Raw genomic sequence first — 27959 nt, forward strand, 5'->3', positions numbered from 1 at the left:
GTTGAGTGTGGAGAGGGAGGAGTCACAGCTGAGGAGCACTTCCGCTACTTTGTCTTTCCTACTCGATGGACCACATCCTCACACTGTGAACCAAAGCAGTCCCTCCATTGAGTTGCTTTTCAGCTTTTTTGTTTGGGTTTTGCAATTCTGAAAATCCATCCCAGCCAAACATTGAGTTATGCCCTCAGTCCTTCAGTGGCCTTTTGTCACGGCAGTGAAAAGGTAAGTAATGTGGATTGTGTGTCTCCCATCTGCTGTGTGAGGAGAGGAGAGTGACGCTGTTGAGTGAGCAGGCCGCCGGATATTCTCTTCAGCAGAGGGCAGCGGCTCATTTCAGCTCTCACGTCACATCTGTTCAGAAAATAGATTTCCTGAAACTTAAGTGACTGTGGATTAAGTTTTGGCAAGACTGATCCAGTGGAAGCCAAACGGAGCGTGTCACCTCAGAGTGTCGGGAAGCCAGGCACTTGCTCAGTTCTGTTGCAGTTCTCTGCACATTGCTTCCTTTGAAATTTGCAGCCAGAGTCTAAATTTCTCACCTTTTAATGTCTGAAAATGGGGGCACCATTTGGCATTGTTGGTGTTGTCCAGGCAACCCATCCAAATTAGAATATATTTGCCAAATCGAAGAACAGTCCTCTAAGAGCTTAGCCTCATGCACTAGCAATGTCCTCCTAAGCCAGTTAATCCACAGACTGTTACTAGTTGTGGGTTTTGTGCCATTTCCACTGGTGACAGAAACTCATGGTGTGATGTCTTCCCAGAAGATTTGCCTCCCTAACTTAAAAAAGTTTCTAATATAAAGGTTGTATTATCAACAAACGCTAGAGTTTGAAAGAACCAAATAGGATTTTGAAGATTACCCTTCTTTAACAATGCCTTAAATTTTTATCTCCTTATCCATTCCGCGTGGCTTTCTTTCTCAAGACATTATGGTTTATTGTGTCTCCAGCAGGTACCTTGCATGTGATTTACACAGTGAATGGCCCTGCTTTCAGAGCAAGTTAATGATATAATATCCCCATTTATATTCAGTGCAGTCAACACTCTCTAGCTCTCAGAATAATAAAAGCACCTGCATTTAATATACATGGAAGAATGGGAAGGCAAATAGCAGATAAGGCACAATCAGGTAAGTGTAATCAGATAAAATATCACAATATTATAGTAGATCAGCATCTGGTAATGACTTGAATTTTGAAAGACTGACAATCAGCAAGGCCTAAAGCAGCCAGGCATCCTCGTTCCCAGCAACTCTCTGCAGAGCTGATTGCTCCTCTCGTGTGTTTTCTGGCAGATTAAGCAGGTAGTTTCTTATTTTAACTCTTCTAGGACTACAATGTCACACAGAAAAATATCAGCAGTGTTCCTTATGAGACCATATCAGAAACAAAAACAAGCGACATACCTGAAAGGAAAACGTTCCATTCCCAGCAGTTATCTCAAACTGATCCAAATCAGTTTTATTTAAAAAAACAAAAAAGAATAAATATTGGAGTCAGCGGCAGAACTTTCGTTTCTGCCTCAATCTTCGTCTGAATGAAATTGACAATTTCTTCTTCTTCCTCTTTTTCTTTTAAACAACAGAGAATGCTTAGGTAACCAGAACCTATTCTGCCAGGTCATGTTCACCTTTGACCATAGCCATCTGGTAAACCTGGCTGTGCATACTAGTATTCCATGAGCCCTAGTGTATCAGACCCCAATGGGTTACAGTAGAAAGCATTGAATTTGCCAAAGTCATAAGTGAAAAAACCCTAGCTTACAGGGTGGGTGTCACAGTTCTCTTAGGCTTTTTTTTTTTTTTTTAAGTTACTCTATGTTGGAAGCCATGGATCTTTTCATGTAACTGCTTTCACCTTTCCAGGTGTTTCTGAGACATAGGAAGTATAGGTTGTGAGACATGGGAGAGCCCAGGTACAGAGGGGCTACAGTAAACATATGCCCAACTAAGAGGTTGCCCTGATGTTGGTGTCCTCTTCTGCCACAAGGCCCAATTGCCTCCTAGTTTGCCGCAATTAAAAGTTATGATATGCAGAAACTGAACTGCCATATCCATCTCCTGACAAGGGCTCTGCTCACTTTCTTGTTCCTGTTCTAAGGGTGATAACCCCAGACACTGGGAAAACAGTGTTACATGAAACTTGCATAAATCTGAGTGTGGATGAGATGAAATTACCATCTGTTGCACTTAGAACTGAGACAGCAAAGTGTAGGGAAACCTGTGACTCTGCTACACAAACATCCCTCTTCTGGCAAGGCACATAGCAGCCTGGCAGAAGGTCAGAGATGCCATACGTATAGGCCTTTACAGCCTTCACCAAGACACAGCCAAGCCAGCAAGCCCAGAAAGAGGGTCACTCCGGTCCTGCCTCTTGAGCTGTGGGTGATCTACTCCTGAGAGATCCACATGCCCCTCACGAGGAACTGCAGCCTCCCCTTGGCCCTCTCTTACAATCTACTGCATAATGCTTCACCAACCCAAAGGCGAGAGCTCATCAGACACGTCTCAGTCCTGTAGTAGAGATTGTCCTATGGTGATGAAATCTGTTTGTCTGTGTCCATATATGTTTAGGCTTGTATTTATAATATTCTTTGTTCTATTGCTTAACACAGAAGAAACTTCATAAAACCAGTAACTACTTTGGAGCAAGGATCATCTGTGGCTTTTGACCAGTTTCACTCATGATTGACTCTACAATAACTATATACCCTTACCTTTTAGGGTCTCCCCACAGTGAGTTCTCAGAAAAAAGAAAAACTAGATAAATAAAATTAAAAAGAGGTGATTTTTTTTCTATTGGAAAATAAACAAACACAAGCACACACAGGAACACACCACACCATTCTGGTCATCTCTGTGGATCTAGTGTTTCTAGGCATTTTGAGCATTGTTCAAAGACTAAAGAAACATACAGGTGGCAAGGAATTTTCTCCAGAAGCTAAGTGAAGGTAGAGGTTATCTATACTACAAAGGAGCAGTGGACTCCAATCCAGAGTGCTCAAGAGTCCCTGCTTGGGGCTCCCTTTTTTGTGGATCCAGAAGGAGGAGAAATCTGTTGCTAGGGGTTGGGTATAGGTAATCTTTTGGTTTTAATTGATGTCCTTTTCATGTCAGACATATCCTGAAACTTATCCAGCAACTGCAGACAATGGGCTGGTCCAGCTAGGACTGGCTTTAGGTACATGCAGAGTAAGGTAAACATGTCCTCTGAGTGAACTTTTATCATCTTACCTGTGCATGATTGGGTATGCATGTGATTGAAATTATTCACATCATAGTAAAGGATGTGTGTAGTGAACTAAGGCTTACAGAACCCAAGCCTATTAGTCAAAAGCAGATCACTTATGCCCTGCTCCTAGCAACCAACCCTTCCTTCTCCTAGACTCACAAAAGGAATACCCAGGTCGCAGTGACCAGGCACTCTTTAAGTTGCAAGCCTTCTCAGATCACACTTTCATGCAGCACATTTAACCCAAATTTAAACTTTGCTTTGGAATCAAACCCCTGCTGCATTAATTCGTTTGTGATTCTTCAACTCTTTGAACAAGATTCCAAGAACCTGGAAACACCTGCTCAGACAGAGACTACCACTAACAAGACTGCTCTATTTTCTGTGGATACAATGTCTCTCAAGAGCATGCCTGTCTTTCTACCTATCTGGTTTTGGATTTCTGTACCAGTCTTTTTCTGATGGTAGTGAAGGCTGACTACTAAGATCAGGGTGCCAGCATGGCAGGCTCTGGAAGGTCCTGTTCCTGGCTTGTAGTCAGCAGTCATCTTACTGTGCAAGTCCACAACCTGCTTTCTGTATGCCCAAGGACAGAGAAAGTTGGATCTTTGGTTTCTTTATTCAGTTATAATCTCACTAGGAGGGGCCTATTACTATGACTAGATCTGTGCCTGTTACAAATCTCCAACACCAGATATCGTCACAATAAGGGTTATGATTTCAATGAGTGAATTTAGGGGGAGTCACACTTCAGTCTTTTCACCGTGCTACCCAGTTGTATCATTTTGGTAAAGTTGCTAAGGTTGAAAGAGAACCATTGTCTTCAGAAAAAGGGAGTCTTGGAGACTATCAATTCAGTCCATAATGGATCAAGTACCAGTTGCCCGGGAGTCCTGGCAGCCCTGAGTGTCTCCCATTCTCATCCATACCAATCCAGTGCCTGCATTTCCTCATCCACGATGCAACACTGTAGTCTAATAAAGGGAGATCAGTCCAAGAGAAAGTGTTTATGTTAATAATTAAAAGGAAAAATGGCAGCTTTCAGGGTAGTAATTGGTACCATCAGTCCCTTGTATGTCTGTTAGTCTTTCTGCCCTTTGTTATTACTTTCCGCACTGTAACATGGACCAATTAGAATTTGGAATTAAATTAACACAGAGAGAAGAATTAATCTACCCAAGAAAATTTCCGTTATAATTTCCATTGTATTACCACAGGTGTAAAAGGACCGAGTTTCAGGTTTTGAATGACTGGAATAGAAAGCATAGTGGAGTTTGTGGAGAGTTGGGGATTAATTATAAACCTGCCTTCTAAGCAGTCGGTTTTGTATGTTTATTTCCATATAATCCATTATCGAATGCTTTGGGGAGATGGGTTGAGATTTGCATTTTACAATTGAAATAGTGAGTCTCTTCAAGGTCAGAAGATGAAATCTAGATTATCAATTTAAACATGAATTGCACAATGCTAGAAGTTGAAAAGGCATCCCCCACTTCTCATTTTACTTCTTTGAGGCTTACTAGGGAAGAATCAAAGAAGCCTATTGTTATTATTTTAAGCTGTCATTGTCTGAGTCTGGGCTGTGACAAGCAATGCTAAGCATGTTTTAAAAAGATACATTACTGCTCTGATATATAGCAGTCATCTTAGACCAAATGTGATGGAGATTATTTCATCTTTCAGATTGAAAACATTTCTGTTTCCGCTGGAAGCCACATTAACATGTCTTGTGTACACAATGATGGCGATAGTGCAGCCAACATTATTCTCTGGTTACACTGGCGTGTCTCACCCTCACAGTCCTCCTCTTGAAGGCCTGGGGTGCTACAGTAAGGAGTTATCAAGGTGTCTAAGGTGTGGCCTGATCATTGATCACCCGCTTATTTAGATTAGACTGTTGTATTGCACAGCACACCATGGTTGCATTTGGGTATGAAGCATGGACCGTCCTAACTGAAGACTTTGGCTTATATGAATCATTTTTGGATACGAAGTTCTGACTTTTGTTTTTGAGTCAAGGTCACAAGTACCCAGGCTGGCAACAAACTTGCTGAGGATGACCTACCTCCGGCATCCTCCTACCTCTGGCACTGAATTTGAAGCTTACAGGCATGGACCATCGTGCCCAGCGTATGTGCTGCTAGGCATCGGACTTAGGGTTTCGTGCTGCTCGGCCAGTGCTCAGTCAGCCGAGCCACATCTTCTGCTCTGAAGTGCTGACCTTCTGGAACAAGAATAAGGATAAGATGTCTGTGAAAACATGGCGTGAGGACTTCCCCAGAACTGTATGCGCTTTCCCTCTCCTATAGTTTTGGGCTAAAAATTTTTGGTGACAAAAAAATACTTGTAAATTTTATTTTCAATGATATTTGGGTCCAATTCCACCCCAAATGTAAAGGTGGCCCCTTCAAGTTCTGGCAGCCAGAGATGGTGCAGTCTTTTTTTTTTTTTTATATTTTTATTACATATTTTCCTCAATTACATTTCCAATATTATCCCAAAAGTCCCCCATAGCGCCCCCCACTTCCCTACCCACCCATTCCCATTCTTTTGGCCCTGGCATTCCCCTATATTGGGGCATATAAAGTTTGCAAGTCCAATGGGCCTCTCTTTCCATTGATGGCCGACTAGGCCATCTTTCGATACATATGCAGCTAGAGACAAGAGCTCCAGGGTTCTGGTTAGAACATCATGTTGTTCCAACAATAGGGTTGCAGACCCCTTTAGCTCCTTGGGTACTTTCTCTAGCTTCTCCATTGGGAGCCCTGTGATACATCCAATAGCTGACTGTGAACATCCACTCCTGTGTTTGCTAGGCCCCGCCATCGTCTCACAAGAGACAGCTATATCTGGGTCCTTTCAGCAAAATCTTGCTAGTGTATGCAATGGTGTCAGCGTTTAGAAGCTGATTATGGGACGGATCCCTGGATACAGCAGTCTCTAAATGGTCCATCCTTTCATCACAGCTACGAACTTTGTCTCTGTAACTCCTTCCCTGGGTGTTTTGTTCCCAATTCTAAGAAGGTGCACAGTGTCCACACTTTGGTCTTCATTCTTCTTGAGTTTCATGCGTTTATCAAATTGTATCTTATATCTTGGGTATCCTAAGTTTTGGGCTAATATCCACTTATCAGTGAATACATATTGTGTGAGTTCTTTTGTGATTGTGTTACTTCACTCAAGATGATGCCCTCCAGGTCCATCCATTTGGCTAGGAATTTCATAAATTCATTCTTTTTAATAGCTGAGTAGTACTCCATTGTGTAAATGTACCATAATTTCTGTATCCATTCCTCTGTTGAGGGACATCTGGGTTCTTTCCAGCTTCTGGCTATTATAAATAGGGCTGCTATGAACATAGTGGAACATGTGTCCTTTTTACCGGTTGGGACATCTTCTGGATATATGCCCAGGAGAGGTATTGCTGGATCCTCCGGTAGTACTATGTCCAATTTTCTGAGGAACCGCCAGACTGATTTCCAGAGTGGTTGTACAAGCTTGCAATCCCACCAACAATGGAGGAGTGTTCCTCTTTCTCCACATCCTCGCCAGCAACTACTGTCACCTGAATTTTTGATCTTAGCCATTCTGACTGGTGTGAGGTGGAATCTCAGGGTTGTTTTGATTTGCATTTCCCTGATGATTAAGGATGTTGAACATTTTTTCAGGTGTTTCTCTGCCATTCGGTATTCCTCAGGCGAGAATTCTTTGTTCAGTTCTGAGCCCCATTTTTTAATGGGGTTATTTGACTTTCTGGAGTCCACCTTCTTGAGTTCTTTATATATATTGGATATTAGTCCCTTATCTGATTTAGGATAGGTGAAGATCCTTTCCCAATCTGTTGGTGGTTTTTTTGTCTTATTGATGGTGTCTTTAGCCTTGCAGAAGCTTTGTAGTTTCATGAGGTCCCACTTGTCAATTCTCGATCTTACAGCACAAGCCATTACTGTTCTATTCAGGAATTTTTCCCCTGTGCCCATATCTTCAAGGCTTTTCCCCACTTTCTCCTCTATAAGTTTCAGTGTCTCTGGTTTTATGTGAAGCTCCTTGATCCACTTAGACTTGACCTTAGTACAAGGAGATAGGAATGGATCGATTCGCATTCTTCTACATGTTAACAACCAGTTGTGCCAGCACCATTTGTTGAAAATGCTGTCTTTCTTCCACTGGATGTTTTTAGCTCCCTTGTGGAAGATCAAGTGACCATAGGTGTGTGGGTTCATTTCTGGGTCTTCAATTCTATTCCATTGGTCTATTTGTCTGTCACTATACCAGTACCATGCAGTTTTTATCACAATTGCTCTGTAGTAGAGCTTTAGGTCCGGCATGGTGATTCCACCAGAGGTTCTTTTATCCTTGAGAAGAGTTTTTGCTATCCTAGGTTTTTTGTTATTCCAGATGAATTTGCAGATTGCACTTTCTAATTCGTTGAAGAATTCATTTGGAATTTTGATGGGGATTGCATTGAATCTGTAGATTGCTTTTGGCAAGATAGCCATTTTTACAATGTTGATCCTGCCAATCCATGAGCATGGGAGATCTTTCCATCTTCTGAGATCTTCTAGAATTTCTTTCTTCAGAGACTTGAAGTTTTTATTATACAGATCTTTCCCTTCCTTAGTTAGAGTCACGCCAAGATATTTTATATTATTTGTGACTATTGAGAAGGGTGTTGTTTCCCTAATTTCTTTCTCAGCCTGTTTATTCTTTGTGTAGAGAAAGGCCATTGATTTGTTTGAGTTAATTTTATATCCAGCTACTTCACCGAAGCTGTTTATCAGGCTTAGGAGTTCTCTGGTGGAATTTTTAGGGTCACTTATATATACTATCATATCATCTGCAAAAAGTGATATTTTGACTTCATCTTTTCCAATTTGTATCCCTTTGATCTCCTTTTGTTGTCGAATTGCTCTGGCTAGGACTTCAAGTACAATGTTGAATAGGTATGGAGAAAGTGGACAGCCTTGTCTAGTCCCTGATTTTAGAGGGATTGCTTCAAGCTTCTCACCATTTACTTTGATGTTGGCTACTGGTTTGCTGTAGATTGCTTTTATCATGTTTAGGTATGGGCCTTGAATTCCTGACCTTTCCAAGACTTTTATCATGAATGGGTGTTGGATCTTGTCAAATGCTTTTTCCGCATCTAACGAGATGACCATGTGGTTTTTGTCTTTGAGTTTGTTTATATACTGGATTACGTTGATGGATTTCCGTATATTGAACCATCCCTGCATCCCTGGGATGAAACCTACTTGGTCAGGATGGATGATTGTTTTGATGTGTTCTTGGATTCGGTTAGCAAGAATTTTATTGAGGATTTTTGCATCAATATTCATAAGGGATATTGGTCTGAAGTTTTCTATCTTTGTTGGGTCTTTTTGTGGTTTAGGTATCAGAGTAATTGTGGCTTCATAGAATGAGTTGGGTAGAGTACCTTCTGTTTCTATTTTGTGGAATAGTTTGTGAAGAACTGGGATTAGATCTTCTTTGAAGGTCTGATAGAACTCTGCACTAAACCCATCTGGTCCTGGGCTTTTTTTGGTTGGGAGACTATTAATGACTGCTTCTATTTCTTTGGGGGATATAGGGCTGTTTAGATCATTAACCTGATCTTGATTCAACTTTGGTACCTGGTATCTGTCTAGGAACTTCTCCATTTCATCCAGGTTCTCCAGTTTTGTTGAGTATAGCCTTTGGTAGAAGGATCTGATGGTGTTTTGGATGTCTTCAGGATCTGTTGTTATGTCTCCTTTTTCATTTCTGATTTTGTTAATTAGGATGCTTTCCCTGTGCCCTCTAGTGAGTCTGGCTAAGGGTTTATCTATCTTGTTGATTTTCTCAAAGAACCAGCTCCTTGATTGGTTGATTCTTTGAATAGTTTTTCTTGTTTCCACTTGGTTGATTTCACCCCTGAGTTTGATTATTTCCTGCCGTCTACTCCTCTTGGGTGAATTTGCTTCCTTTTGTTCTAGTGCTTTTAGGTGTGTTGTCAAGCTGCTAATGTGTGCTCTTTCTAGTTTCCTTTTGGAGGCACTCAGAGCTATGAGTTTTCCTCTTAGAAATGCTTTCATTGCGTCCCATAAGTTTGGGTATGTTGTGGCTTCATTTTCATTGAACTCTAAAAAGTCCTTAATTTCTTTCTTTATTCCTTCCTTGACCAAGGTATCATTGAGAAGAGTGTTGTTCAGTTTCCACGTGAAGGTTGGCTTTCTATTATTTATTTTGTTATTGAAGATCAGCCTTAGTCCATGGTGATCTGATAGGATGCATGGGACAATTTCAATGTTTTTGTTTCTGTTGAGTCCTGTTTTGTGCCCAATTACGTGGTCAATTTTGGAGAAGGTACCATGAGGTGCTGAGAAGAAGGTGTATCCTTTTGTTTTAGGGTAAAATGTTCTGTAGATATCTGCCAGATCCATTTGATCCATAACTTCTGTTAGTTTCACTGTGTCCCTGTTTAGTTTCTGTTTCCATGATCTGTCCATTGGTGAAAGTGGTGTGTTGAAGTCTCCCACTATTATTGTATGAGGTGCAATGTGTGCTTTGAGATTTACTAAAGTTTCTTTAATGAATGAGGCTGCCTTTGTATTTTGAGCATAGATATTCAGGATTGATAGTTCCTCTTGGAGGATTTTACCTTTGATGAGTATGAAGTGCCCCTCCCTGTCTTTTTTGATGACTTTGGGTTGGAAGTCAATCTTATCTGATATTAGAATGGCTACTCCAGCTTGTTTCTTCAGACCATTTGCTTGGAAAATTGTTTTCCATCCTTTCATTCTGAGGTAGTGTCTATCTTTTTCTCTGAGATGAGTTTCTTGTAAGCAGCAAAATGTTGGGTCTTGTTTGTGTAGCCAGTTTGTTAGTCTATGTCTTTTTATCGGGGAGTTGAGTCCATTGATATTAAGAGATATTAAGGAAAAGTAATTGTTGTTTCCTGTTATTTTTGTTGTTCAAGTTGGCATTCTGTTCTTGTGGCTGTCTTCTTTTAGGTTTGTTGAGGGATTACCTTCTTGTTGTTTCTAGGGCGTGGTTCCTGTCCTTGTATTGGTTTTTTTCTGTTATTATCCTTTGAAGGGCTGGATTCGTGGAGAGATAATGTGTGAATTTGGCTTTGTCGTGGAATACTTTGGTTTCTCCATCTATGTTAATTGAGAGTTTGGCTGGGTATAGTAGCTTGGGCTGGAATTTGTGTTCTTTTAGTGTCTGTATAACATCTGTCCAGGATCTTCTAGCTTTCATAGTCTCTGGTGAAAAATCTGGTGTAATTCTGATAGGCTTGCCTTTATATGTTACTTGGCCTTTTTCTCTTACTGCTTTTAGTATTCTATCTTTATTTAGTGCATTTGTTGTTCTGATTATTATGTGTCGGGAGGTATTTCTTTTCTGGTCCAGCCTATTTGGAGTTCTGTAGGCTTCTTGTATGTTCATGGGCATCTCTTTCTTTAGATTTGGGAAGTTTTCTTCTATAATTTTGTTGAAGATGTTTGCTGGTCCTTTGAGTTGAAAATCTTCATTCTCATCCACTCCTATTATCCGTAGGTTTGGTCTTCTCATTGTGTCCTGTATTTCCTGGATGTTTTGAGTTAGGATCTTTTTGCATTTTCCATTTTCCTTGATTGTTGTGCCCATGTTCTCTATGGAATCTTCTGCACCTGAGATTCTCTCTTCCATCTCTTGTATTCTGTTGCTGATGCTTGCATCTATGGTTCCAGATTTCTTTCCTAGGGTTTCTATCTCCAGTGTTGCCTCATTTTGGGTTTTCTTTATTGTGTCTACTTCCCTTTTTAGGTCTAGTATGGTTTTGTTCATTTCCATCATCTGATTGGATGTGTTTTTCTGTTTCTCTTTAAGGACTTCTACCAGTTTGGTTGTGTTTTCCTGTTTTTCTTTAAGGACTTGTAACTCTTTAGCCATGTTCTCCTGTAGTTCTTTAAAGTCCTTCTTGATGTCCTCTACCATCATCATGAGATATGCTTTTAAATCCAGGTCTAGTTTTTCAGGTGTGTTGGGGTGCCCTGGACTGGGCGAAGTGGGAGTGCTGGGTCCTGATGATGGTGAGTGGTCTTGGTTTCTGTTAGTAAGATTCTTACCTTTACCTCTCGCCATCTGGTAATCTCTGGAGTTGTTATAGTTGTCTCTGTTCAGAGGTTGTTCTTCTGGGGATTCTGAGTATCCTCTGTCAGCAGACCTGTACAGACTAAGTTCGGCGGAGTCCCGGAGCCAAGATGGCGCTCCCTGCAGGGCAGGTCTCTGTCCTCCGGCTGGGAGGGTGCCGGAAGTCTGCGGCCCCAAAAGGGTGCTGCCTCAGCGGCTCTGTGGCTCCTGCCTGTCCCAGAAGCCGTCTGCCCCCGTGGTCCCCACTCTGACCTGTAGAGACTAAGCTTGGCGGAGTCCCGGAGCCAAGATGGCGCTCCCTGCAGGGCAGGTCACTGTCCTCCGACTGGGAGGGTGCCGGATGTCTGCGGCCCCAAAAGGGTGCTGCCTCAGCGGCTCTGTGGCTCCCGCCTGTCCCAGAAGCTGTCTGCCTCTGTGGTCCTCACTCTAACCTGTAGACTAAGTTCGGCGGAGTCCCGGAGCCAAGATGGCACTCTCTGCAGGGCAGGTCTCTGTCCTCCGGCTGGGAGGGTGCCGGAAGTCTGCGGCCCCAAAAGGGTGCTGCCTCAGCGGCTCTGTGGCTCCTGCCTGTCCCAGAAGCCGTCTGCCCCCTTGGTCCCCACTCTGACCTGTAGAGACTAAGCTTGGCGGAGTCCCGGAGCCAAGATGGCGCTCCCTGCAGGGCAGGTCACTGTCCTCCGACTGGGAGGGTGCCGGATGTCTGCGGCCCCAAAAGGGTGCTGCCTCAGCGGGTCTGTGGCTCCTGCCTGTCCCAGAAGCTGTCTGCCTCTGTGGTCCTCACTCTAACCTGTAGACTAAGTTCTGCGGAGTCCCAGAGCCAAGATGGCGCTCCCTGCAGGGCAGGTCACTGTCCTCCGACTGGGAGGGTGCCGGATGTCTGCGGCCCCTAAAGGGTGCTGCCTCAGCAGCTCTGTGGCTCCCGCCTGTCCCAGAAGCCGTCTGCCCCCGTGGTCCCCACTCTGACCTGTAGAGACTAAGCTCGGCGGAGTCCCGGAGCCAAGATGGCGCTCCCTGCAGGGCAGGTCTCTGTCCTCCGGCTGGGAGGGTGCCGGAAGTCTGCGGCCCCAAAAGGGTGCTGCCTCAGCGGCTCTGTGGCTCCTGCCTGTCCCAGAAGCCGTCTGCCCCCGTGGTCCCCACTCTGACCTGTAGAGACTAAGCTTGGCGGAGTCCCGGAGCCGATGGTGCAGTCTTGTGTGTCAGTTTTTGCTGGTCATTTCCAAGAAGAAGTTGAACTTTGACTTCAGTTTTCTCATGAGAGGTGGTTTCTTGCTTCTGTTTCTGAGCATAGCTGAGATCTGTTTGGTCTTTCAGAATATCTGAGTCTGAGTTTCTAAAAGTCATTAATGCCAGAAATGTGCTACTTCCCCAAAGCTTCGGCCTGAGGCCACTGGTGCTAGAAGTTCACTTGTGAAGGGGGTGTGGGGGGCAGGTGTAGAATGCCGCTACTGTCATGGGAGGGACCAGTGTCCTGAGCAGTTGTTTCTGAACCTTGCTAGCTTCATCCTAGGCCAAGATATAATTAAAACAAATAAATTAAAAATAAAAGGAGAATATTATTTTCATAGTATTTAAAATTATCTCATTTAATAACTTTAGATAAAATTCAGAAATTTTTGTTATTGTGTGATAACACATTTATCCAATAACATAAAACATTAAAAACACATGCATAGAATTCTTTTTATACACATAAATAGATGTGTATGGAAGATGTGTGTGTGTGTGTGTGTGTGTGTGTGAAAGTTGATCATGTTCATTCTCTCCTCCCTTCCCTCCTCTAAGGAACAAGTATGTTCTATTGGAGATGAAAAATGGCTAAATATAAAAAATGATCAGTGGAGAAAAATCATCTGAGAAAATAGTAACTTAGCTGACTAATGAGCATTACGATTAACATATTCTACACATCTATCAATAGCAAGGTTCAGTATGCCTCTGTTCCTCTCCAAAATTAATAATCACAGGTACCTGGGCCTTTCTACAATTTGAATCGTCTAATAGGCTCAGGCAACCGAATAGCAGAGAAGAATGTGGTCTTTCGCCTGTCTGTCGATCAGCAGTTTTCCTCAGGGTCTTCTCCAGTCTCAGCTCTCAGTGAGGCTTTCTCTTCCCCTCTCACTGTGTAGGCCAGTTAAGATGTAGCCTCTTTGTTTCCAAGACACTCTGAACAAAGTGTATTTACTGGATCATACGGATTCGCAGATGTGCTCTACATAGCTAAGTATATTCACGGGCTTCTTGATGAGAGCATCTATACTATTTGTTTTTGTGTACCTGACACATAGTAGGCACTGATGGGGCATTTGCTGAACAAATGCTCAATGCACTTTCTTCTGTTAGCATGCAGCAAAAGATCTTCAAGTCAAAGGGAGCTTTTGATGTAAAAAACATTGTTTATATTTTATAGTGTGTTTTAAGACACAGAAAGTTGCTGTGGGAACAATCATTGGCTTGGTGATGATGAAAGAATGGGACAGTCATGTGGGCAGAGGACAGTGAAGTAGGACAAGGGCCCTGGTGTAGGTACAGCTTTGTCATAGACCTGGCCATGGTTCTGGGACTTACCGTCTTTAGACTCCCCACTTCATTTCATTAAATAGACAAGAAGAGGTAGTCTTACATGGATTCCATGCTTTGAACCCCTTTTCATGTTTTAATGATCCGCTGTTACCTACCACAAAGAGCCCATCCCATTGGCTCCTCATAACAAGCACTCGTCTCTGTTCCAGTAGAGTCCTCTGGGTGCTTCTTCTTTGTTCTTTCCTTTCATATTCATTTCTTGCTCTCCTCAGTCTGTAGGGTTTGCCTTGACCTGCAGAGAGGTTTGAACACAGTGTGCTATTGGTTGGAATTCCCATTCTTCCCATGGTGGCCTTGTTCACCCCTCCACTGCTCACTTAAGATGCCCACTGTGTCCTAACTCAGAACTCTTGGCCCATCTCCTGCCCCTTACCTTCAGCTGACCCACAAGAACCTCTAAAGCCTTTTGCCCTGTTTCCATCTTCTGCTCATGTAGAATCTGAGACCATTGTACCATGGGTTTCTCTTGCCCATCTCTACTTCCATGGTATGCTTCCACCTTTAATATGATAATAGCACTGAGTTCTGCTCTTTGAATGCTCATTATGTATCTGTGTTACTGTAGGGATTTGTTTGCACCACCTTCCAGTCTTTGTACTGTACCCAAAGGGTGGCCGCATTGACTTTACAGCATCCTTGGATGGTTTAGAGAACTTGTCCATATTGTCCAAGATCAGACTTAATACAGTTTACGGTGTAGCAAGATACATGTCAGCCTCTGCACTTAGGCAATTCTTTGTTATTTCCTTCCTGTCACCCTTTTGTTTCAGAAACAATACAGTATCACCATGTGACAAACATGTCACCATCTTTACACACACCACTGCATTGTTTTATTTGTCATTGTATATGATTTGTTTCTATTCATACAAACGTAAACTCTCAGAATAATGTACTTCTAGTCCTCATCCTCACATGCTGACTAGGAACATTTTTGCTGCTTTAGTTTTTAATATTGTCATTTTAATTACTAAGTAATTTCCATCAGATCGATTTATCTTAATTATATATGTTTTAATTTTTGTTGCTACTGCAGAGCATTTAGATATTTTCATTTTGTGCTGAGATGAATGGTAATATTTTTGTGCCCTTTGAAGAAAGATGCTAATATATTGGCTTTCATAGAAAATTTTTAATTTTCAAAGAACTCCCATGTATCTGCTCCTAGTCCAGTAACAACTAACATTTTTCCATATATTGTGCTAACTAATCTCCCATTATTTCTCAAGAATATGAGAGAAATTTTCAGTGTCTTACCATTAACTACTAAATACTTCTGGACTGACTTCTTAATGCTTAAAGGCCTTCTCTAAGGTCAGCTAATGCTCTGCACCTGCTGTCTCCAGTCCAAGTTTAAATTTGCATGATAGTAATAGATAACTGCTCATATTTGGTTTGTGCAAATTCCAAGTATGGCACACACACTGCACTTGGTTTTTGTATTATTCTGAAAGGTAAATAATAAACACACCCATAGTCTCCCTAAGTACCAGGCCTTTACATTTTGAGCCTCTCAGCCTCTGCAGTGCTGAAATCTTAGGTGTTTGCAGCCCTGTATACACACATTTAAACACTGCCAGCTTGTTAGACAGAGTTGTCCTGTGTAGCATCTCAGCATCTTAACCTTGACTATCTCCTCCAGTCTGTAACTTCCCTATCCACTGTATTTGTTTCATTGCTTGTTAAATATAATGGATTTAATATAATTATAGCTCATGTTTTAAGAAAGACTAGGTAAATATATTTTTCAAGCTGAGGTTAAGCTTAGAACACTTCTCAGCACATCTAACCAAATCATATGCTTTTCTTCTTTGTTCCTCTAAAACCAGAGACCCATTTACAAGCATCCCCAGAAAGAAGCATTAATGTTGAGGATCTTGAGACTCTGTAAATAGGAACATCAGTGGAGATGATTTCACAGGGTGGCTTTTCATTGGGAACCAAATTAAAAAATCTGAATTTTTCTCTCTCAACCTATAGGACAGGCTGTCAGCTGGAGATGTTGAATTTAACTTTGAGTTGTAAATACATTGTTTCCTAGTTCTTTAACTTCTCATTGCTCATTTGCTTTGTTTATTGCCATGGTGTGGTATAGGCAACATCACTGGTTAGTCTCAGAGGATCTGAAATGCAGACGAGAAGAACCAACAGTAAACTTTCCTACCCAGTCTCTTGCTTTACACTTATTTTTGGTCTCTAAATATTTACTTAACTTAAGCTTGAATATTAACCATTTCTTTTAAGAAATGGCTTTGCTATATTTTCACTAATACTAAGAATACAGTTTTTCTCTTTTTATCTCTGTCTCAGTGTCTGTCTCCAGATGGCTCGTTAGACCCAAGAAGCAATTCTCTTTCATTTATAATATCTGCAAGTATTTGAATTGATACTGGTAAGTTACATCTTTTTTCAGTATTCCTTCATTGGTCTTATGGTACTTGTCCCTGCTGTGATAATCCTAATATTTTTACCATGCATGTAAGTGCAATGTGTGTCAGGAGTGATGTGAAGGCAGAGCTTGTGTGTGTGTGTGTGTGTGTGTGTGTGTGTGTGTGTGTGCGCGCGCGTCCGTCTATGCCCAATGTTGGTGTACTACCATAACTGAGAGGAGGGGAGAGAACAGCACCATGTTGTCGACTTTGTTGTTGTTTTTATTTGGAACAATAAAGAGAAAAGTGAAACTGAAAGGAGGATGTTGCTGAAGGCTTGAGTTGATACAGAAAACTACAGTGGTTTTAAGATTGCCTTAAATGTTCTCATTCCATATTTCTTAGGGGTAGAAAAACCAGAGTTGAAAGTATACTGTTTTATTAGATTGCCAAGCTCCTTTGTATTTGTGTTTTGTTCTTGGTGAAATTGAAACCTTTGAGTCTTAAGCTTTGTTGATCTTTTCTATATCAAATAGATACTTAGTTGCTAATCTGTTTCAGTTTTTCCTCAACTTTTCCTTTTTGTTAAATTTAGTATTTAATAATGAATATTTAACATAAGAATAATATACATTTAATATAAGAATGATTAAACTAATTTTCATTTGCATTTCTCACCGTTCTATCATGGACTGGAGTCTCATTTTGTAATGACTTAGGTCAACATTGTCACACTATTATTTTGGGGGGTAAATGCTAGGAAAGTCATCATGTTGAGCACTTACAATATCATACCAGAGAAAGAACTGAATTGCTGTCTATTCTAAAATACACAAAAAGGACCTTCTTATGTGACTTTTCTCTGAATTCAACACACGCACACGCACATGCACACACACACACACACACACACACACACTGTAGAAAGGACAGAAATTAAATGTAAGTGAATAAAGTTAGCAGTTTTCTCAGATCAGTCATGAACTCTATGATTCTTAGACTGAGTATATGGAAACTCTAAGTAAGTTAGTTTCTGAAGTTGTGAATCTGAGTGAAGACTTAGCACAGGCATCGTTCTTAGAATAGGAGAAATCTTTTCCTTTCTTCTGTTAGCTTATTAAGACTTTCTCCCTTTCAATGTCTTCGAGTTTTCTGCTTTGTTTGAGGTAAGATCTTCTATATAGCCCTTGTGAACCTGGAATTCTCTGTTACCCAGGATGATCTTGAACTCATGGCCCTCCTGCCTCTTCCTCCCAAATAGAATTACAGGAATAATTATATCTGCTTCATGAACTGAGTTCTTAACTTTGTGTGAAGTACTAACTCTGGGAAGAGTTGTTATGTGGTCCAGGGACACAAGTTTATCTTTGTTATCGTATATCAAGTATATCTAATCGTCTTTCCCTTTTGATGTATGTAATTTGAAAGCTGTGGGCTTCTGAGTAGTATGTAGTCTATATTCACTTCTTCCTATGGCATAGCAGTCTGGCTATTAAGCAAATAAGGGAGTAAATTTTTCTTAATTTAGATGAAGTTAAAGTATGAAACCTTGACTATCCAATATGAATCATAGTATCGCTTAGACTAATCTACTATTGAGTATATCAAAAGCTACATGAATTAATCTTAATCATTTCTATTCTTTTAAAAATATCAACAGTTAAAAATTGCATATCTTATTATTAAAAATGGTTCTAAGTGGAGATGAAATCTCTCAAATGAAGGAATTAAAAACAAGAACAGGATAAGGCAGAGAACCATTTTTCTTCCTAAAAACTTGAAATAAATTGAGATCAAGAAATATAACACATTGTTAAATAAATCAGAGGTCTTATGACATCTCTAATATTTTATAATGGTTTTTTTGACTTGATTTATGTATTTAAAATAACTATCAAGGTATTCTTTAAATGCTAGAACATAAATTACAGACCAAGCCTTGATTTATGTTAATGGTGATCTGAGGGATGTGTCAAGTGGTTGCTGATTTTTGTAATGTTCCCTGGGTGGGGCGACAGGTCCCCAGAACACAGGAGGAAGTGCGGCCTTAGGCTCCATTTGTTGGCTTGTAGGTACAGGTTGTCTCCTAGGACATCATAGAATCTTGTTAAGAACTTGTACTTCTCTTTCAGATATCTTCAGATTTTATTGAAAGCTGCTGTGCAGGTCCCAGCTATTCCATGCCTTCATGGCAGATGAGAAGTGTGTGGCTGTCTGCAAGCAGAGTGTGAAAGATGGCACAGATTGTTTTCTTAGGTAAATCTCAGGTCTCTGATGTTTCCCAATGATGTATAGGTCACCTGGCCATTAAGGCACCACTGCTCCATATTTTCATATTCCAGTCTCAGGACCTTTCGTTCATTCTGTGTCCCATATCCATCCCCATGATTGTTTTGCATGACTGTCATTCTCTTCTGATCCTCCAGGTCTCACCTTAAATATAACCACCTTCAAGAATTCTTTCTGGGTCTCCTTCCCTACAGAGATCCCTGTACCCCCTGCCCTGTTTATTTCCTAGTATTTTAAAAATAGCTCTTCCTGAAACTTTCATTGCACATTGTGTGCTTCCACAACAGATTCCCTGTGCCTAGGGGAAAATCTACTTCATTAATTACAGCAGTAGCACACTTAGTGGCAAACAGTAAGCACTCTAGAAAACTTAGATAAGTGAATACAGATCTGTAAGATTGCATTTGAAAAAATACATAAACTTTAAGAAGCGTAAGAAGCATTGCTATATATCAGTGATTCTTCTGTTTCTAAAGAAATGGTGAGACCTTTTAACACAAGTTCCTCATATTGTGATTACCCCAATGAGAAGATTATCTTCATTGCTACTTCATAACTGTAATTTTGCTACTGTTAGTAATCATAATATAAATATCTGATATGCATATGGACTTAGGCAATCCCTGTAAAATGGTTTTTCAATCCCAAAGGGATCGTGACCCACATGTCGAGAACCACTGCTTTAAATGAACATGTCCATAAATCCAAGAGATATCTTTACAAATGTCTTTTTTCCCATTCAAATACGCTTCTTGTGATGGTTCAGTACACAGGTTGTAGGGTTCTGCACGAGAACTCACGATCATGGCCAAACCCTTCTCACACTCATGGATGTTCTCCATCTTCCTTTGTTTGCAGGTGCACACAGGCTGACCCTGAAGATGCACACGTGCCATTGAAATAAACCAAGAGTATTGTGTGGCTTCCAGAGCCCTGCCTGTTCATGCACCTCTTCCTCTTCCACTCGAACTCATGTTAGCAGGTAAGCTAGTGAGTATAAGTATAAGGCTTTATAGGGACTACCTTAAATAACACACATTTATAGTAAATGGCAAACAAATAAACCAATTATAAATATTAGACTTCTTGTCACAGACACTGTGTTTATTCAGACAATGTCACATGTCATGTTTTTAATTTATGTTTTTGCAATTGGTCTCAAACTTCTGGGGAACATTTTATTGTTTATGTAACTTTTAGGAAAGAACACAATGTTCTTTAGTCAAGAGTCTGAATAACAGTGTGGAAGAGAATGCTTGGAAAGAATTGCAGTAGAGCCTTTACTGCCGCTAGACAGGTATTGTTTCAGAATGATTAACATAATGATTATTAATATTTAAGCTGAACCATATAAATGTAAATGGCACACATCTTTCCCTTATAATGTAATTTCATCCAGTTAAAACTAATTAATTTGTTAATGTTTTCTACTAATCTACCATTTATCTAAAACACACTTGGAATATTTTCTAAACCTCATAAGAAGTAGGAAGGTAGCATTACAATGAATCTTTTGTGTTTCTGTGAGTTTTTCTAAAGATAAGACAGTTCGTCAATTATGTCTCCATGCTGGCACAGTGTTAGTCTGCACCGGCATATGTGTTATTTGGAGGACACTGGCACAGTCCAGGATAGCTCTGGCCCATAGAATTTGCCCAATAGTTGGAAGAACAAGATATATATATATAAGCTACCTGTAAATGTACATGCTACATTGTTTCAGTTCCTATTGTCTCTAGGTGCCACATAGACACATAGACACATTTGTTTCTAGAACAACAGTGCTAGCACTTCCTTTCACTCAGTTTCCCTAATCTTCATATCTTACATAGCCATACGCATTTTCTCAACCCAGGTATTACCATTAATACATTATTAAGTAAACTACATGTCTTTTCAGGTTTAATGAGCTTTTTAAATAATGGGTATCTTTTTTTTTCTGTTCCAGGGCCTAATATTATATTTAGCAAATATGTGTTTAATACAGGATAAAATAGAAAGGAAAGATGAAAGGAGTTTTATAAGTACTCAGCATTAATACTGTTAGTATTTACTGTATTCTCTTCCTTATCCCATGTAAATCAACAAACATATTTTTAAGATAAGTTTTTTTTTTTCTTCTCGGGGAAAAGGTTTATTGTGGGTAAAAGGACAAAGGTGGGCAATGAAGAAGAAGGAGGAGGAGGAGGAAAGAGAGAAGTTAAAATTAGATTTGACACCTATTTTTTTGTTTTGTTTTGTTTTTTGAGATAGGGTTTCTCTGTATAGCCTTGGCTGTCCTGGAACTCACTTTGTAGACCAGGCTAGCCTCTAACTCAGAAATCCGCCTGCCTCTGCTTCCCAAGTGCTGGGATTAAAGGTGTGCGCCACCACGCCCAGATGACACCTATTTTTAAATAGTGTGTGTGTGTGTGTGTGTGTGTGTGTGACAGGATCTAACTGTGTATCCTAGGCTGAACCATCTCACCAACCTTCTATCTTTAATCATTTAGAAAATAACAGATATCACCCTCTATAGTTTTAGTTTGAAATACTTGGATGTGTAGTTTTTTTAAAATATGAATATTCTTTTGGTTAACGTTAATCATTCATTGTTCCATTTCTTTTTGTCTTTCTTGCAAATGATATATTGATTTTTAGTACATGTCTATAGTTTTACAGATCATAAAGGATAATGTTAATATTTTACAGATCAAAAAGAAGAATATAACATGTGAGGATCTAGGGGACACCTCCCATTTGTTTTTGTATATTTTTAACTCGACTAATGTAGTTAAACTAAACTGAAAGCTGTAAAGTTGAAAATGAACCTCTCTGCTCTTGGAGACCTGTTTCCCTGAGGGCAGGGATGCACTGTGAGGTCTTTAGCCTGAGGCAGCACAATGGGAATTTTTAGCATATACCTCCGGTACAAGTGCAGCTTCAAGCCTAAGCTTCCAAGTGAGCTCTCAGAAGATTATCGCAACTGATGTGTTTTAATATGTTTTGATGTATGATTGGGGTGTCATTGCTTCGGCTTTTCCTATGACTGGACATTTTTCTGTTTCTAGATCACCAGTTTTATTACTTGACAACAGTACAGTCATCAGCACCAGAGAAGAAGGACCCTAATTGTCTCTGACTTTGAGAACAGATAATTGTTCTTCTCCTAGGTCACAAGTTTTGTAGTGTTGAGACCTCTTCAGCTGTCGTCAGAGGCTGTTCTGTCACATATGAAGCAGAATTGAGGCAACTAAACATCTGGGATGCCTCCCACTGCCACCATCCCCTCCCCCCCTTTACAAGACACAGGCTACAGTGGCTGGATATTGTGAGCTCACTCTTGGTATAAGGGTATACCCTTCCTGGACAAGAATGTGGGGAATAGAGAAGTATCTGAAGTTAAGCAGGCTTGGCACATTATGAATCCAGTACCAACTAGGAACTCTTTGATATTAAGTAACTGAGGCTACTTAGCCTGAGCTTTCTTGACATTAAGTGTAAGATGGCTATAGAGGTTGATCTGTCATTTGAATGACATGTGAAAATATCTGGTGTGGTATCTGGCATACAAGATACAATTGGATAAAAGTTTATTCAATGAAGGGATGGATGGATATACTTTCTAGCTGTTTGAATACCTTATGTTTTAAATAGGTGTATAACTATCTGTGGTAGAGGTTAAGATAAATACCAGATAAATGAATTAAATATCCATTTATTTATCTCTCTCTCTCAGGTTTACAGACAACATAAGCAAACTCTGGCTAGAATTTGTTGGATGAAGTCAGAGCCTGAAATTCAGGAGTTGGAGTGGCAAGCAGGTTGATGCTACAGACTGGATCTCCAGGGACATTAGAAGCGGAGTGTTATGGACCTTTCCTTTGTAATGCTGATGCCTTTATTTCTTGTCTTTAGTGACCTGCCATCGGTTTTCAGGAAGACAGGGCTGTGTCCTACAGCACAAACACTGATACCATCACCTCTCTGTATGGGGGCACTTCACAGGGCAGAGGGAATATTGGGAGAGCAATAAGTTTTTAAAGTTTTTTTTTTTAATTGATGTACTTTATTTGAAATGTTATATAGTATTGAAACTCTAAAAAGTCTTTAATTTCTTTCTTTATTCCTTCCTTGACCAAGGTATCATTGAGAAGAGTGTTGTTCAGTTTCCACGTGAATGTTGGCTTTCCATTATTTATGTTGTTATTGAAGATCAGCCTTAGCCCATGGTGGTCTGATAGGATGCATGGGACAATTTCAATATTTTTGTATCTGTTGAGGCCTGTTTTGTGACCAATTATATGGTCAATTTTGGAGAAGGTCCCGTGAGGTGCTGAGAAGAAGGTATATCCTTTTGTTTTAGGATAAAATGTTCTGTAGATATCTGTTAACTCCATTTCTTTCATAACTTCTGTTAGTTTCACTGTGTCCCTGTTTAGTTTCTGTTTCCAGGATCTGTCCATTGATGAAAGTGGTGTGTTGAAGTCTCCCACTATTATTGTGTGAGGTGCAATGTGTGCTTTGAGCTTTACTAAAGTTTCTTTAATCAGTGTGGCTGCCCTTGCATGAGATATGCTTTTAAATCCGGGTTTAGCTTTTCGGTTGTGTTAGGGTGCCCAGGACTAGGTGAGGTGGGAGTGCTGCGTTCTGATGATGGTGAGTGGTCTTGATTTCTGTTAGTAGGATTCTTATGTTTGCCTTTCACCATCTGGTAATCTCTGGAGCTGTGCAGAATACACTTGGTGGGGTCCTGGAAAGTGGCCGGATGTCTGGGGCCTGTGCAGAATACACTCAGTGGAGTCCTGGAACCAAGATGCCTGCTGCCGATGCTCAGACAAAGCGCTCACGGGCCGGGCAGACCCCTTTCCTCTGGCCGGAAAAGTGGCCAGCTGTCTGGGGCCCGAAAAGGGGGCTGCCTTAGAAGCTCTGTGGCTCCCGCCTGTCCCAGAAGCTTTTAGCTTCTGTATTCCATACTCTCACCTGTGCAGAATACTCTCAGCTGGGTCCCAGAACCAAGATGTCTGCTGCCGATGAACTGGCGTTTTCAAGAGAAAGTTGTTGGACTAACAGACCCTCACTTTCCTCAGGTCCCAAAATTCTCTCAGCTGCTTCCTGCAATCTGGCAACAAACTGTGCATAGGACTCTTGGGGCCTTGTATAATCTTGGTTAGGGGGCGTAGTTAGCGTCCCTGTAGCAGGGACAGCGCGCCAAGCTCCCAGGGCCGCCTGTGCCGTCTGGGCAAGGATACCAGGGGAGAGCCCTAATTGTTTTATGTCTGCAGCGAAATTGCCTTTACCACAGATTTTATCAGCAGTCCAGGATGCTGTCTTATTAGTAGGATTCTTTCTATTATTTGCAGCCAAATTTTCTCCTCTGTCCACAAACTCCGACTTCCAAGTTAAATATTGGCCTCTAGTGAGGACAGATTGAACAACTTTATTCCATTCATTGGGTATCAAGTAGCCTTCTCCTGCTAAACCTTCTAATATAGATACTGTGTGCAGGCGGCTTAGTTTCGCTTTTGCGAGATGGCAATCGGGAGTTTTCTAAAAAATCTTCAGTAAGGGCTAGGAGGCAAGCACCTTCTCTGCCCTCTTCTGCCTGTTTAAGGAGATCTCTGATGATTCCCCAATTGCTAAAAAAGGACTCAGGGACATCTTCTCCTTGTTTTATTAAAGCATTAATATCTTTGTCTACTTTATTACAAGTTAAAGGGTGTATTTCAGAACCATTCAATACCAGCCATGGACATCTCTCGTCCACAAAACAAAAATATTTTATTAAATCCCTTTTTTTTTAAACTCTTATCCCTCTCTACTTAAGAGACCCCTTCATCTCTTGACTAAAACTGTCTCTTTGGACAGAACATTCCCCATGGTTAATGGGACAACAACTGAATGCCTAGGCTTACCTCTCGACGTTCGTCCATGACACTCGAGCGAAGTGGCCGGGAACTGTCTCACTGTCTCACTGTCTCACTGTCTGCGCAGTACCTCTTTAATCCGTTGTCCGGAGGGTAGTCGTACCTCGTGCCCCACGTTGGGCGCCACTTGACCCATCCAGCAGGTCCAGTTATTCGAGGGTCTCGAGGGGACCTTCTCCTAGAACCAAATTGGGGGGTAGAGAGAGAGACGAGGGTATTGTGAGAATAACAACACGGAAACGTTCTGAATTGCATCAAGACCCCAATGTATTAGCCAGGCCCAAGGTTTAAATGCACAAGCAAAAGGGGAAGTACTTATCAGTGGGAGGGGGAGCAATAGAAATTTTTTCTTTTGGTAGCTACATGGGGAAGCAGGAACTTGGTGGTATCAGGATGTGGTCAGGACATTGGCAATGACTTAGGGCTGGAACATTCTGTGGTTGTTCTCGGAATTGGTGTGTCAGTGGCCCGCTTTTGACCCCCTTTTCTTCTCGGGGGGAGAGGCCCAATTCAGAGATCAGGACAATTGTGTTGTCTTAATGGCTCCCATCAATAAGTCTCTGTGTTGTTATTCAAGTTTGGGGCAGGCATGTTATAGCTATCTAGTTACACTGAAGTGTAAAATACATGTGTTTCCAACATTCTTTGTCTGGATGCTTCCTGGAGAAGTATTCAAAATATGGGAAATATATGAAAACTTTACTGGTTCAGAAAAAGGTACATAGTCTCCTTAAAACTATGATCCCTAAAAACAAAAACAAAACAGTCTTATGTAGCCCAGGCTAGTCTCTGCAGCTTTATAGCTAAAACTGGTCTTGAACTCTCCTGATCCTTCTGGTTTCATGTTCTGGGTGCACCATTTTGTCACTCAGTTTTATGTAGATCCAGGGGTTGAATATAAGACGTTGTGCTTCCAGGATAATACTTTACCATCTGAACTGCACCCTCAACTCTTGTTTGTGTTTTTATCTGACAGATTTCAACTTGACTCACGCTGTACTATTTCTCAGCCATTTGATCTTGGGCAGATTTTTAAGTAAACTCTTAATTCTCAACTTCCTCCTTTGTAAATTTGAAATCGTCATCAAGATGTTGGTGTTCTAAGGGTTGGAGGATCTTATACACATATATACATGTTACAGCTATGTCCTATACTTAACTAGTCTCCAGCACTGAAGATACCACACCAGTACTGATACATGACCAACATAAGAATGTGCATACTAAGCTTTGTACTCACCATCAAGCTCAAAATATGAACTCATTAGTCAACATCGTGCTTATAAAGGACTTGTTCTCTTCTTTAGGAAATGGTAATCTCAAGACAGACTATGACAATTCACTTTATAATAGTTACTAAGAAGTAAAGGAAGTGTTCTTTTGAGGAACTAGCTATAGTTGCTGTTGAGCCACATCCTTTGAGTTTTAGAGTTCAAGGATCAGACACATCGGAGTCACAGAGTGCAGAGAAATCAAAGCCAACATGATACAGAACAGTATGGAGCACTGCCCCTTATGCTCAGAAGACTGAAGCCTGGTTGCAGTTTTGTGGGCTCATCTTTCTCATCAGGTTCTCACCCTTGGTAGATGTGCTTGCTTCATCCTCCACTGTCTGTACTACCACTGGCTCTTTTCCAGGCCTCTGGGAATGTTGCTATAGCTACTAAGGATATCTTTTCTCTGTCTTATTAGTTTCCTCGGAAATACAATCAATGCTTTTCGTCAGTATGTGGGGACTACAGTGAGGCTTCCTCCAAGCATTTGGATACAAGATTATGAAGAAAGACAAATACACATATTTATTGGCCACCTCTAGCAATGTTCACTCAAGTAGTCCAATGAGTTGGTCCTGCAGAAAGTCTGAACTTCTGCTATTTGGCACCACTGTTCTTATGCAAACTTCTCAGAATTGAGAATAATTGCTTCACCATACTGGAAAACTGTGCCCTGTTTTTCAAAACAACCAGGTCAGGAGATCTCTTAATGTCCCAGCTATGAATGTATGAGTGGAAGGTTATTATTGGTCCCTCATGCAGTATAATGGATATAGCATTCAACTGTGCTGGATTAAGCATACATCCCCAGCTTGACCCTTGGATGGTGAAGGAGTGGAGATTATGATCATCATCATACCTCTTGTTCCCTAAAGTGTTGACGCATATCTTCTTTGTGTAGCATTGTTTGATGCTGTCACTTTGCAGCACAACAAAATTATTTCTATTTCACAATTTCACTTCACAGTAGGTGCATAACACTTTAGAGTAGGGACACTTAGCAACTTTGAGGTTCACAACCCACCCATTTATTCATTTATTAAAAATATGGTAAATATGTATTAAAATATATAAAATTTTTCATATTTCAAATGGGCATTTCAGCATATTCAGTACATTTATGTTTTTATATAATCAGCAACTTATTTCATATTATAACAACTTAAAGTCTATACCTACTTAGCAATAATTGGCACTGTTTTCTGCCCACAGCTCTCAACAATCTCTATTCCACTTTCTCTAAGTAATAGACTTTTCAAAAAAATTTCATTTAGTGGGTTCATTCAGATCTGTCTTTTTATTTTCAGTTTCAATTTATGTTGATAAATCAGAAATGGTGTGGAAACCAGAAAAAGGAACCTATATATACTGTTGGTGCGAATTTCAACTAGAAAGATTATGGTGAGGGTAACTAACACTAAATGCTGTTTTAGAAAACCAGTTCCAACCTACTACTATAGAAGCAAGAGGTATTTAAGTTATCACATACTGGGAGAGACAGTGTCCCAACTAGACATCATATGCTACCAAATGAAACTCTCAGCACTAGGAACAAGTTAAATTTGTTTTGAGTCTTTGTCCAAGTGGGTCCCACAGATCCCTCCTCAAACATTATAGGCCATTGCCAATTATTAGTTACTCTCTGCAACTTGACAATAAGATCCAGTTCCTAAAGATGCCACATGCTGATGTCATCCAACATAGAGAAACTGAGCTGGTACTCAACCAGAGGCTTTGTTCCTGCTGACTAGCATCTATAGTGCTGGAAAGTACTATCTGTGCTATCAAGGAGAAGAGTAACATCAGTTTCACCTAGCCATGAACCCTGCTACCTACAATAGTGACCTGCCTGCAGTGTAGGCCCACTGGTGTAACAGTACACAAATGTTATGGGCTTGCATGAAAATGCCTTCTATAGGCTTGTATGTTTGAATACTTGGTTCCCAGCTAGTGAAACTGGGAAGAATTTGGAGGTGTGGTCTTGTTGAAGGAGGTATGTCCCTGGGAGTGGGCTTTGAGGTTTCTGAAGTCCAAACCAAGCCTAGTCTATCTCTCTCTACCTGATACTTGTGGATCAACTTGAGTTCTCAGTTATTGCTCTAGTGCCAGCCTGCTGCCATGTTCCTCACCATGATGTTCATGGACTAACCCTCTAACTTAAGGCTCCAATTAAATGCTTTCTTTTTGGGAATG

At 40.8% G+C, this 27959-nt stretch overlaps 1 long non-coding RNA gene across 1 annotated transcript; it reads left to right on the forward strand.

Annotated features, from left to right (window-relative positions):
* Positions 1 to 54: 54 nt before the first annotated feature.
* LOC110293790 (uncharacterized) lies at positions 55 to 27959 on the forward strand. Its single transcript, XR_015047344.1, has 7 exons — positions 55 to 222; positions 16239 to 16320; positions 18440 to 18553; positions 19445 to 19568; positions 19787 to 19883; positions 21637 to 22912; positions 25469 to 27959. It is a non-coding gene; the product is annotated as an uncharacterized LOC110293790 (long non-coding RNA).

The sequence above is a fragment of the Mus caroli genome, unplaced genomic scaffold (assembly GCF_978045245.1).
Source record: "Mus caroli unplaced genomic scaffold, Mus_caroli_1 scaffold_6, whole genome shotgun sequence".
Taxonomy (NCBI): domain Eukaryota; kingdom Metazoa; phylum Chordata; class Mammalia; order Rodentia; family Muridae; genus Mus; species Mus caroli.